The sequence below is a fragment of the Urocitellus parryii genome, unplaced genomic scaffold (genome assembly GCF_045843805.1).
Source record: "Urocitellus parryii isolate mUroPar1 unplaced genomic scaffold, mUroPar1.hap1 Scaffold_62, whole genome shotgun sequence".
NCBI lineage: Eukaryota > Metazoa > Chordata > Mammalia > Rodentia > Sciuridae > Urocitellus > Urocitellus parryii.
In genome coordinates, this window is record NW_027554113.1 from 2458066 (window position 1) to 2463448 (window position 5383).

The following is a 5383-nucleotide window of genomic DNA, read 5'->3' on the forward strand; positions in this document are numbered from 1 at the left end:
ACCTACTCGGCTAGTCCCTCTGCTCACAGCCTGGCTCCTCCCAAACTCGGGAATGCAGGACAAAGTCAAGAGACCAAATTCAAGGCTGCTTTCCCATGGGTGGGTGGGTAGGTGTTTACATGTGCAAATGTAGGAAGCCACTCCCCACTGACATAAGGTGCCTGTCTGTGGATACCATACACATGTTCCAAAGTGACTCGGTCCCGAGGGTGCCCATCGCTCAGCCTTTCATAACCCAAGTCTCTGGGCAGCCCACAGGCCCCGTCACTTCTCCACTTTCTTGGCTTTCTTGAGGATGTCGCATTTTTTCCTGTTGGGACGGCGACACCGCTCGTCGATGCTGGGGATACATTCATAATGCCACACCTCCTCCATCTTCTCCACGGGGTACACGGCCTCCACATAATGGCTGATGAGCCGCAGTCGCGTGGGGTCCAGCTGCTTCTTGTTGCAAGCCCCGGAATGGTTGTACTGCAGCCGGAGGTTCTCGGCAGTGAAGAGTTCGGGGAAGAGCCTGACGAGGAGCCGGCGGCAAAGTTGCCCACGGAGAGGCTCTGCTGCATGATCTCGCGCACCTCCTTGTCCGACAGCAGGTAGGGAGAAGGCACCGGGAAGTCGGGTGAGGGGACCACCAGCTCATCCAGGGGGATCTTGCAGAAGTCCTTGCTGCTCCTTTCGGGGGGCAAAGGGGGCCCCTCAAACTCCTCTCGGAACCTCTCGGGGTTGATTGCATAGCTTGCCAGGTCTCTGCACTCAGGGCCTGGCACATGGACCTTGCGCTGCTGCTGGTAGGAGCGCCTCTGCTCCGTGTCCCGGCGCCTGCAGCGCTCGTCCAGCTTGCCCACGAACTCCAGAGTCCAGACGCTGTCATTTTTGGCCCGGGGGTAGAGCAGCTGCACGTAGTGGCGGATCAGCTTGATGCGGGCAGGGTCCAGCTGCTTCTTGCCCAGGGAGCCGCTGCAGTTGTACTGCTTGCGTAGGTTCTCGTGGGTGAAGAGCTCCGGGAAGAGGTGCACCAGCAGGCAGGAGGCGAAGTTGCCAATGGACAGGCTGCTCTCGTAGATGCTGCGCAGCTGCTCCTTGCTGAGCAGACAGTCGGCGCCTGGCACTTCGAAGTCCGGCTGCGGGATCTCCAGCTTGTCAAAGTCAATGGGCACTAGCCAGATCTTCTTGGAGCGCCTGCCCGGCCTCTCACCCTCGAAACTGTCCTCCACCTTGACCACGGAGAGGTCATCGGGCAGGCTGGAGGAGTCGTAGCAGTCATCCCGCAGCGTCTCGCCCTCGCTGCCGCCCTCCAGCCCCAGGCCCTCCAACTCGTCGTTGATGCGCTGCGCGCACTGCTGCAGCCAGGCCTCCTCTTCCTGCATGTCGGGAAAGTAGATCTCCGTGTAGTTGCGGATGATCTGCAGCCTCTGCGGGTCCAGCTCCTGCTTGCCACCGTCGCCGTAGCAGCTGTACTGCTCGCCCAGCTTCCGGTGGTCGAAGAGCTCAGGGAAGACCCGGTGGAGGAGGAAGACAGCGAACTCACTGGGCGAAGAGGCTTCATCCAGGAATTCAGTGAGGTCCTGCGTGTCCACCACGTGGTCTGAGGCGATGGTGCTGCTGCGGTCCAGAGACAGGGCCTCCTCCTGGTCCTTGCTGTCCAGGAAGTGGCCGGCGTCCACCTGCTCAGTTTCAAAGAAGCTGGTGACCTGGCCTCCTGGCTGGCTGTCCTCCATTTCCCGCTGGGCCCAGAAGCGGCTGAAGAAGTCGTTGAGCTGCGGCAAGCACTCAGCCTGCCACACAGCAGTGTCCTTCACGGAGGGGTAGTAGACTTCCACGTAGTTGCGGATGAGCTGCAGGTGCAGCGACTCCAGCTTCCGCTTGGCTGCAAAGCCGCAAGCGCTGCAGCCGCGGGAGAAGTCCACGTCGCCGAAGAGCTCGGGGAAGAGCTGAACCAGCAGACGGCAGGCCAGGTCCCCGCCTGACAGGCTCTGGTCCACAATCTGCTTGAGCTCAGCAGCGGTGAGCTGGTACTCGGGGGGTGGCTGGAATTTGGCCACCAGCTCCGAGGGGCTCACCTGCTTCTTGATGCGGCTCACTTCCAGGGAGAGCAAGTCCACCTTGCTGTGCAGCTGGGACATGTTGGAAGTGAGAGTGTTGAGCATGTAGAACATCTTCTGGATCAGAAAGTAGATGTTGGGGTCGCCGTCAGTGGCTGTTCCTGAGGCCCCGCCACAGTCCCGCTTCTGAGGGTCGTTCAGCAGGCGCAGGGGGGAGGGACTGTTGCTGGCATTGGCCTTCTCAAAGAGCTCATAGGTGTTGAGCAGGTCCCCCACGGGAGGGTTCTTCTTCTCCATGATCTTATGCGAAATGCCATAGAGAGGCTTCTTGTAGGAAGGGGTGGTGGCATCGTTGCAGGGCTCCTCCTCCCCAGGCCACAGGGAGCCCACATTCCTGCCTCGGCCGGCCTGCTCTCCGTTGCCCTGGCAGGGCTAGCTGTTTTCGAGGTTCCGCATGCCTGCAAGGAGTGCCTCGGGTATCAGCCGCCTCCTCTTCACGCTGGGGACAGAATCTGGCTGGCCCTCGCTGCCTGGCTGCTTTCGTTTGCTGGAGTCCTGGAGGGCGGCAAAGACGCTGTCCAGAGGGTGCTTCTCTGAAGGCTTGGAATTCAGTGAGCAGTCCAGGGCAGCATCTTCAGCCTCCGTCTCCACCTTCACAGTGTTATTTTTTAGAACTTCTTCTACATCTTCACCGAATTCAGCTGAGTTCATCTTCTATTCCACTGGGACACGAGTTCTGTACTTTGCGAAGCGGGCCCGCGCCGAGTTTGGGCGCCATGTGCGGGGGGAGGGCGCGGGGCCGGGAGTGGGGGCCGCGCACGGAGGGCCTGGCCGGGGCGGCCCGGGGAGTTGCTGGGGGCGGCGGGCGGGCGGGCGCCGTGTATTTTCCCCTCTCTTTGTTTGTGTCCGGGCGCTGAGCTCTCGCGTGACTGACGGGACTCCGTGTGTCATTTCCGCACAAGGACACAGGAGCCCCCGCTGCAGTGGAACCACAACCCCTCCGCCCCCACCCCCGGCCCGCCCCTCGCAATTCTTAAAATTGTATTAAAATATAGGAAAAATAGTCATAAAACTTTGAAACCTAACATTTTAATGATGAGAAACACGAAGCCTAAAAAAATCCAGTGACCATCCTAGCCTTATGAAAATTGGATTCCATTTATGAGACTGAGCATGTAAACGGAGTTTCCAGGTATCTGTGATTTGACATGCATAAGGGTTTTTTTTTATCCTATTAAGAAAGGGGGATAAGGGTATTAAAAGAGAGAATTGTTGTGAAAGAATGAATTGAACATTAATGTACAGATGCTTGGTGAGAACAAGGGGAGAAGTGAAAGTAAAGGGCACTAATAGGACATTTGTCTGTTTCTCACAAAACTTGGGTATTGAGTTCTCATTGATATGATGGTTACATTTTGAAAGAACTAAATAGCCTTACATTTAATAAGGTTTCCCACCAACAGAAAAAGATTGTTTTAATTGAAAAAAAAAATGAGTATATGTATACGTGTAAGAAATCCTCTCTGAAATACCAGACAGACATTACTATGGATACCATGGAAAACAGAGGTTGAGTTTGCATATCAATCAGGTAGGGCCAAACCCATTGTGAGATTCAAATATTGATGCTATTTGTACCCTATGTTAGACTAAAGGCATTCACATTATTTTTATATAAAGCAAATGTGAATCTTAAAACTTTCAATAATACATATTCTCTTTCTCTGTCTCTCTCTCTCTTTCTCTCTCTCTCTTTCTCTTTCTCTCTTTGTTTGAATTCTGTCACTAGGGTTTAACAATTAGCATACAGAAAGTTGATGTATGTTGTTGAATTCATGGTTTGTTAAACTTAACCCAAAACTTTTCTCAATTTTACCTTTCACTCTTTCACTACTAAGATCCTTTTCAAAGACGTACCTTTTTTTTTTGACATAACTAGGCAACACACACAGACACCTGCATAAAATAGAAGGTAGGCTCCACCACAATGGTACACCTCCAGATTAGGTGCTCAGAACAGAGCTTGGCATGCAGTGATATTGAATACCTATTTGCTGAATGAATGACTGAAACGGATTTACTGTATAGAAAAACATCTTTAGAATTTTATTTAATGTACTGCCTCTGAAATCAGGAAAACTCATACATTGCTTTTCATAGAATTTGAGAATAAAGTTCTGCCTGGTGCCTGATTAGTATTTAACAAAAGAACAGATTGAAACATTCTTCAGAGTTCTTCAAGCTATATATATTTTATATATAAGAACAGTAAATTGGAATGAGAATAGCATGAGATTCTTCAGTCCAATGGAGCCAGATTCAAACCCAGATCTAGAATTTTTTAGTTGTGTGATCATGGGCAAAATACACGTTTTGGGGATATATGATGTGTTAGAATTAGATTGTCAGATAGACATATATAGTTACATAGATATACAAACTTATAGTATAACATAAACTTGGCACACAATAATATTAAGCTCTGTTCTTGCCCTATTCTTTGAGTAGGGCTTAATGTAGGTCACTGAAGCATTGACTCTGTGGCCATGAATGAAGAAAAACACAGCTATTTCTCCTGTTTTCACTGGAGAAGGGCTGCATTCAAGCTAAGTAATGGCAAACTAATGCATTCAGACTACCCTTTCTTCAGGTAGTTCATATCCTAAGGAGTATTTTCCTCAGCTGTTGCTAAAAGAGACATGGAAAGTTCAGCTATGATAGATGCAACTGGTGAGTACATAACACTTAATTCAGATCTAGAACCATGTATTAATTATACACAGGAGCATAAGATCACAAGACATCCACACCCACATGGATGTAGTTCCTGAGTAGCTTATTTCATCTCTAGACAATGAAAGTTAGTTCATCCTTACCAGAAAGAAAATTTTATCAGAAAAGCCTCCTTTTTCTAGAAAAAAAAATCTACTTTATTAATGATGACTGGTTATTGTGGCACTCACTGGATTCATCGACTGGATTATTCCATAAACTTGGATGTGGTTCTGGAATTGTACTCATATAAAAGATTTTCATTCTTTTGATTTGAAGTCATGATTTGATAACACGACATAAAAAAACATAGAACCACATGTGATCTTTCCTTAATTCAGTACTTTCATACAAAGGACTCAGACACCACCAATGTGTTTTCTGATAAGTGATCTGAAAACTCATTATTTGCAGAGTGGCTGCTGCCATTTATAAATGACCTGGTCAGAAATGGACTTTACTAATTTTTCCAGATTGTAATGGTTTACAAAATTTAAAAAAACCTAAAAGATAAAAAGTGGAGAAAGATGGATATATAATTAGTCTGTGTTTCTCGGAAAGGGACAAGG

General features: G+C 49.5%; 1 pseudogene; it reads right to left on the reverse strand.

Moving 5' to 3' along the window:
• Window positions 1-264: 264 nt before the first annotated feature.
• LOC144252888 (BEN domain-containing protein 3 pseudogene) lies at window positions 265-2753 on the reverse strand (annotated as a pseudogene).
• Window positions 2754-5383: the final 2630 nt, after the last annotated feature.